This window comes from Hibiscus syriacus, unplaced genomic scaffold (genome assembly GCF_006381635.1).
Source record: "Hibiscus syriacus cultivar Baekdansim isolate YM2019G1 unplaced genomic scaffold, ASM638163v2 tig00001644_pilon, whole genome shotgun sequence".
NCBI lineage: Eukaryota > Viridiplantae > Streptophyta > Magnoliopsida > Malvales > Malvaceae > Hibiscus > Hibiscus syriacus.
In genome coordinates, this window is record NW_024061878.1 from 3,898,400 (window position 1) to 3,907,043 (window position 8,644).

The window sequence follows — 8,644 nt, forward strand, 5'->3', positions numbered from 1 at the left end:
CGAAATGTGTGTACTCTCACAAAGCCTCACGAGTCACTCCAAGAAAAACTTGAATCTCACTCAATCCGCTTGTGTTTGCACTCTAGGACGTTAATGGCTTTTACTTTTCCTCTTCTGATCTTACACACGCTCAAGCCTTTTCCTCTCGATTCTCTTTATCCCAAGTTCTAGAAGACTTTACTCAAAATCGTATCAAGTAGATTTTACTTATTTGGCGTCGGCTACAAAAGGTTAGTAGGAATGGAAAAACAAAATATAATGAAAGGGTGGCTTAGAAAAATAGAAAGAAGAAAATAAAAGGGGTTACTTACACAAAGTCACTTCACAACCTTCTATCACCACAATCAATTTAAAAGGCTTACTTGAATGGCTTGGTGATGAGAATTGTTGATGTCTTTGCTTTTCTTTTCTTCTTTTTGAGTGCTTGACTTTTCTTCTTTTGAGTGCTTCGATTTCTTTGCTGGAATTTGATTTCTTCACTTGCACATTTTTTTGTATTTTTGTTTTTGTTGTTATTGCACGTTTGCTTCTTTCACCAAAGCTCTGATTACTGCTTGATGTAAGGCACTTATACCTTATCGATTGATTGTGGATCTAGGAAGGAAGCAAAACAACCTACATAAGTGAATGGCTCAAAACATATGGTTAAGGGTAGTAAACGTATTGGTGAATAGTAGGCTATTTAAATAATGAGTGATGGAAGCGGAAGATGGTTGATATGGCTATTGTTTATAGTTGATGAAACAAAGGGATGGTTGTGAGGTAGTATCTTAAAGAAGAACCAATGCTAAAGAGAGCAAAGACCCAGACTTTATATTGCTTCTTCAAGTGGTGGTATAAAGGACTTTGACCCACTAGTTATAAGAACTAGGAACCAGAAGTATCAAGGGGAAGGAGATTGACACCACACGTAGAAAAATACTTGTTAAGTCGATAAAAGTCACCATGACTTAATAAAGAGAATAATCTCACTTAATTTAATAAAAAAGGTCTGCTTACAAATGAAATATGATGGCCTATTTATAGGAAATTGAGTGGCATGGAGATACATGGTGGTTCGGCCAGCCCTTGTGTCTTCCTATAAAAACATAATTTAATTACAAATAAAGATGATGGTTTAGTTTAAATGGAAGGTAATAACCCTTGGCCAAATAGCTCTTGTGTCATTTCAAGTTGGCGCCAAAAAGGAGAGGAGATGATGCTTGGCCGAATAGTGAGAAGGCTCTTTATTTTGGCGCCTAAATGATACCACATACAAGGTACATGGGAGCTGGTCATATGGCACGCACATGGGTGTTCTAGGGAGCCTTGTGGTGCAGCCTTGTGCATAGGATGAAGGCTGATCATGTGCACCATATTGGGTGTGCATGTGTTCTCCTCCAAGCTAGCTTGAGTGTGGAGCTAGCTAGCAAACAAGGGGCTGATTATGAAAGAGCTTCCTAGCCAAGTCCTTGTGAGCTTCATATCAGTACGTTCAGCTACATTCAACTACCATTGATATAACTTTTGGCAACTCAACTTCAAATAGTCTGACTAGTTGAGTTTAGCTAGGCTTGAGCTCCTCCAGCTGAATTGAGCTTTCCTTAGTGTTCCATGAGCTGCCATGTACCTTGTGAACTGCATTTGATGTCCAAATAATCCACCAAGCTACCCCAACGTGTGCCATGATCCAATGTACCTACATGTGCAAGGAAACAAGGTAAGTCCATGGCATTGAGCTTATATGAGCTAAATACCTTGCTGACATGCATGAATATGGTAATGTGACTTATGATTGAAGGTCATGAGCTAAATATATCATCTTATAATATGTATGAACTAATGCATAAAGCCTAAGTGCTAAAATGAATGCATAGGAGCTGATAAAATGAAAGATAATTATGTTGCCTTGATGTATATATGATAATCATGCTTAATATGATTATAAGACTATTCTAACATGCTTATAACATTGTGTATCAATCATAAAGATGTGGGTATATGTTGTATGCATGAATATCATATAACATGGTATTCATAATAAATGATAAATAGAAACATGTAATAATAATATCCTAAGAAATGATATGTAATCATAGCATATATTTGAATGATATGAAAGACATTATCAACTAAGCATAGGATGGAAATAAAAAATGATAATTTATACTAACATGTGAATGCATGCTTATGATAAATAGAATGTATAAATGATATAATACAAGATAAGAGAGAACTCCCTTAGAATCAACTTTGAATAACATACATGGTGTGTTCAAGTCATTGAGAAAGTTGGAGCTAGTTTGGATCGTATCAGCTATTTTGGATCGTATCAGCTTGAGATGGACAACAGACAAGAGCATCTCTCTTTTAAATGTGATGTAGTTCATATCTAATGTTATGTTATGGGTTTTAATTGAAATTTTGTTAAATTTGCTTTTAGTTCTCTAATATTGTTCCAGAAGATATTATTTTCTTTCCTTAATGACATTGGTAACACACATAAACAAAGGAATGTGCATCATTTTAATTTGAGTATTTTTAAACAAATCATAAGAAAGTCCTCTCCATGTGATTGTAAGTTATGGATTTCACTGTGCACCCAAATAAGCTAAGGATTGTAAGTTATGGATTCCAGTATGCACCCAAACAAACTAAGGATAAAGGATGAAACAATAATAGCAGAACTTGAAACAACAAAATTTCAAAAGCATTTAGAAATATTATTCACCAAAGTTATATAATATCCCGTTGATATCCACAAGACCAATACTATACCCACAAGACTTCAGTGAAACCAACCTGATATCCACTTGATCAGCGCGCATACGATTTGGCATTCCCATTACCGTTGCCACTCTTATCACTTCTCCAAAACCACGAGTACGGAAGTTTCAGAGATGGTTGAAAAGAAATTTGTTTTCATCTTCGTCTTTCCTCAACATATGGGTAAGTTTATCATCTGCTCATCGTGCATTAGTTTCGGTTCCCTGTGATTCAGCATCTGCTTCTTGTGATTAGAGATTTATTGATTCTGAAGTTTGGACTCATTCTCGATTCTTACATTAGCCGATCTGTTTAGCTCTTTGAGTTGTTTAGGTATACCCAGCAATAAGCTTCCGATCTCCTTGAAAGTTATCGGCATTTTTTCTCTCTGTGTAATGTTGCCAACGGCGGAAGAAATGTTAAATAACATTGCAATTTAACCTATTATGGGCTGGGCTTAGGTTAAAAGAGAAGACTGTTAAAAATAAGTTAAATGCATCTTAATTTTAAATTATGTAATTTGTATCGAGCTACCCTTTAATATATTTTTAAAAATATTTTATTTATTTAAGTTTTTTTCTTTATTTTATTTGTCCAAACGTTAAATTTGTTAAAAATAAGTGATCAATTAAAATATATCAAGCTATACTTTTAGTTTTTTATTGAATAAATAAAAATTAATTAATAAAATAAATAAATAATATTTTAATTATTAAAAAAATCACATTTCTCACGTGCAACGACTAGTTTCTATCGGGAGCTTTTCACCATTTTCGATCAGTAATATTTTAATATATTTTCATTTTGCAATTCGATTTTAATTCAGTTTAGACGTATAATTTTACAATTCAGTTCAAATTTGATTCTTTTATATAAAAATCGTTAATTTCAAATTAAATAAAATAAAATAATAAAATTATATGAATCAAATCTATTTTAAAATTGTTATAAGAAAAATTAAATAAATAAAATCTTAAAATTAATAATATTTTTTTAAATTTAAACTTGATTGGTTACACTCGGTTTAAGCTTGACAATTGATTTCTTTGGATGTTACGTCTAAAAAAATAATGAGCAGTTTAAAACCTCAAAATCAAATCTAATAAAATTCAAATTTTATGTCATTCCATTTCGATTTCATTTTAAAAAAACCGCACAATGTGATATGGTTCATCTTTTATTAAAAAATAGAATCACTACAACAAATTTGCTTCTTCTTGATGTTGGAAAAATTGTCACTAAAACTTAAAATTATGTCACTATTATATTATAACATAAAAATTAATGACACAATGAACATCATCTAAGCGTGTCATTTGATATCAAATGTGACAATGGATATAGTTTAGTCACATATTATTAAACATAAAGCGACATTAATAAATAATGCCACATTATAAATTATATTAAATACTAACATCTTATTGTTTTACTAAATCATATAAAATTTAATCACCAATCATTTATACATTCATTAATAATAGAAAAATTGTAAACATTTTAATTTATAGATAACAAAAAATTATCATCATAATTTTCTATTGAAATTTAAAGTAAATATATGTTTATATATATATAATTAAAATAATAATTTAACATATTACAGTAAAATTCTAATTTTTTATAAATTACAAAGAAACCAAAAAAATTTACAAATTACAATAATAGTCCACATTTTTTGCAAATCATAATAACAATAAAAAAATATTGCAAATCAGAATGACAATCCAATATTACAAACTATATTAAAGGACAAAAATTTTAATAATTACCTTAAAGGCCCGAATTTTTACAAATTACACTAAATTCTATATTTCATTACAAATTAATTAAAGAAATATTTTTTTCACAAATTACACTAAAGGCCGTTACTGTGCAGCAGTTACAATTTGATATTTGTCTCTAAAATGAAAAATATACCAAACAATTGGAAGCCAATTGTTTGTTTTTTTTAGTTATAGGCCTATAAGTAAACAAATGATAATTAGGGTTTTGAAACCTTAACCCCTACAACTGAAATCAATGATGATGTTAAACCCAACAAGTTTGTCAGCGTTGCCAGCTACAGTGGTCCATCTTTCAAAATTATCGCACCAAGTTACTATTGTAACTCACTAAATCCATATAGGTAGGTATAAAGTGTAACATTAGGTTATCGAGACAACCATCAAAATTTAAAATACTTTTTATTTTATTTTCAAAACATGATATATTACCAAAATAGACATCTATAATAGTTATAAAAATATTTTTCATAAACTAGAACTCTGTGACACATAGTTTAAATCACTCAGAGTTCATAAATATGATACAATAATAAGACCCTATGAATATACATGCCCACCAAAAGTATCAGTACAATACTATGAAAGTAATGCTGGGAATCTTACTAAGACAGTACTCCTCTAATAGCTCAACTACTAACCTACAAATGGAAACATCTAAACGTTGAACTTACAAAGCTCAGTAGTATAATTGTTAATCTAGAACATCATTATGAATCTCATAAACATAAGCATTACAGAAGATATAGTAGTAAGCAGTAGGTCCATGTATGATTACGATTAAGTGCTACATTCTTAAGGTTCACCAGTTCTATAAACGTAGAAATATTCTTTTGCTTTCTTAGTCTATATAACTAAAGGCCTAATCATGAACATATATATTGGATATCTAACCTTAATATCCTACAAACCATGAATCATTATATTCAATACAGAACATCACACGACACAATGATAACACTCACAGGCACTTACAATAATGTGTGTCATATTTAATAGTCATAATTCAAAAAATTTACAAAAACACGGAGTACACTTTTAATTGTGTGTCATCTGTAAAAGTAGTCTTTTAATTCCCCCAATATTTTCATCCTTTCCCGCTTCTTCCCCTCGATAATCAGTTCACTCTGGTCCACAACTCTCGCAGACGATCGCTTGCACATCTAGTCTCATTCTCCAACCACCGCCGCCACCACCGATTCCGCCGTCTTTTCCGAGCCAACTCCTCAGCCTTCGGCTCCAGTGCCTCCTCCTCTCGATTCTCTTTGATTAGGTGATTCTCTTCTTCTTTTACTTCATTCTTTTTTGTTTCTAATTTCCATTCTTTTCAGTTTTCTAAGAAGGTGATAAATATGTGGGAACTGCAGAGGTTCGCGTCGCAGGGGATTCCTGATGGTGCAGGGATTAGATCTACTGTGTGCAAGGTAGTTTTTTCCCTTTCCCTTTATACTGTTTGCTTGCTGAAAATTTGAAAGATGTGGAAATTCCTCGAAAAATGTGATTATTTTTAATTAATACTGAAGACTGTATTGTTTGGTTATTGTGGTAGTTGTTGTTGGGGTATTTACCACCTGAACGTGGGCAGTGGTCGTCAGAATTAGCTAAGAAAAGTTCTCAGTACAAGTATTTTAAGGAAGAGCTCTTGATGAATCCTGTAAGTCATTTTATTTACCTTTGGCTTGATAAAATAGTGTATATGACTCAGTACGCAACTATGACATTCATTCTGTGGATGTTCTAGTTGCGAGTAAGTGTGATACGATTAGTTGCTTTGCTTAATTCTAATGTAGACTTCCAACATCATCTATAAAGTATTAAGTGAATAAGTAATGAAAGAAACTGATATTAGCAGAGAGCTAGAACATGTAACTAATATTTTGTAAGAGAAAAGTGAGGCTTATCCAACTCTTGTTGGCTGTACATTGTTTTTCTCTCCTAATAATATAATGACTTCGCATGAGTTTATTTCTTTTTCGGCATTATTGTCCTGAAAAGTAGTGTTATCTTTTGTGGTTGTCGTCTTTCACTTCATTTTGTTCCTGTAAGAGATTTGGGGTTTTTGAATGTTTTTGTGGCTAGTCAGTCAAAAATCACAAGGAGGTTGGAGAAGTCTATGGCTTGTGACAATGATGAATCAAACTCTTAGAGCAAGGGTCTGCTTTCAAGATCACATATAACTCACGGAGAGCATTATTTGAGCCTTGGGAAAAGCAATGTCTGGAACCAATTCTTCCAGGTACCTTCTTAGGTTGGTCTGAAAAATAAATTTTTGGAAGCCGTACATCATTACATGTGTTTTTAAACTTTAATGTCTGAATGTGTTAAATATAACATTGTAAAAAACTTGGTTAATCTTGTATGAATTGATTAAGTTTTAAAACATGAGCTAGCCTAGTAGTTTTCATGTTAGCTATTCCTGAAGCATTTTGCACTACATGCATCCTTGGAGAATATTATGCCTTGTTGTATCTATCTTTAATTTACCAATAATAATTTCTTTCGTATTGAATCTTTCCATAATTTCTTAGAGATTAGGGTTTAATATTTATTATGTTGATGTTGTTTGGCAATATAGTAGGAAAAACTGCAGCATCTAAGCTTCCTATTAATGCAAGCCTTAACCTCAGTTAAAGGAGGGGGGGAAATTACATAGTCCATGCAATTCAGCCAAGTCGGTTTCCATCAATGCTTAGTTGAGCATACGTGGAGTCTTAGTTCAAAACACTAGAATATATGTGACAGCAATGCAAGGGAATTATGATTTTTAGATTTTAATAGAATCTATGAATGGAGTGCTTATGGATATCAAAACTTTATTCTTTATTTTTTATTTTGGGGACGAGGTTATTTGTAGGAGTTAAAAATCATAGAACAGATTGACCGAGATGTGATGCACACTCATCCAGACATGCACTTTTTCTCTGGGGACTCGCAGCTTGCAAAATCTAATCAGGTAACCATCTTCTTCTTTTCTTTTATTATTTCATGTGAATTTAGTGTTTCACCCCTTTGGACTTAAGTTTAGATATGGATTGAATAATTTCCAGACTTACATGCATATTGCTTGTTCAGGATGCAATGAGAAACATATTAATCGTATTTGCCAATTTAAATCTGGGAATAAGATATGTTTAAGGAATGAATGAAATCTTGGCACCTCTATTTTATATATTCAAGAATGACCCTGATGCAAAAATGGCGGTAAGATCTCATTATTGTCCCCACCCAGTTCTTTTTTATTAAATCTCTAACATGCGATTGTTTTGATTTTCATGTATTGAATATGAAAGGAGGTTTCCATGATTTTCTTGTTTCTGTTTGAAACTCTATTGCATCAAATCCATCCTTTTTCTTGCCCCAAGATACCCAAAAAGTTTAAACAAAAATAGTAACTTTCAAATAGATTACAACTTTTGAAAACAGTACGGTAATGTTCATTAATCATAATTATTATCAACTTGGCGGACATATATATATATATATATATATATATATCATTTGCACCAAATATGGAGTATCTATGCCAACATATAGCCATAGACCAATTACAATTTTAGTAAGAATAACATAGATTATAGTTTCTTTATTATCATGATTTATGATCAAAGTATTGGTTATCTTCTTTAACATTTTCCATATTTTAAGTTTTGCATGCTGCTTCCGAAGCCAATACATTCTTTTGTTTTGTTGAGTTATTGAGTGGATTTCTTGATCATTTCTACCAGCAACTTGACAACAGCAATGTGGGAATTCGTTCCACAATTTCTAGGCTGTCATAGCTTCTGAAGGAACATGATGAAGAGGTTTGGCGTCATCTAGAGATCACAACTAAAGTAAGATATCGTTGCAAAATTTAAACATCTTTTATTTCTTGACTCATGTTTGCCTCTTACCTGCAAAATTTTTAACACTTTCACCTTTGTCGTTTTCTGCAGCTTGTCAAGGTAATTAGTTGGGCTTGAATGTTAATTGTTGTGTTTAAATATCACACAGTCAACCCCCAGATTTACACATTCAGGTGGATTACTTTGCTCTTGACATAGGAATTTAACTTTGCGGACAGTCTCCACATATGGGACACGCTTCTTAGTGACCCTGAAGGCCCTCTGGTATGA

The 8,644-nt window shown here is 32.2% G+C and overlaps 1 pseudogene; it reads left to right on the forward strand.

The window, feature by feature from the left end:
- The first annotated feature begins 5,854 nt into the window (after positions 1–5,854).
- Positions 5,855–8,644, forward strand: LOC120130159 (annotated as a pseudogene).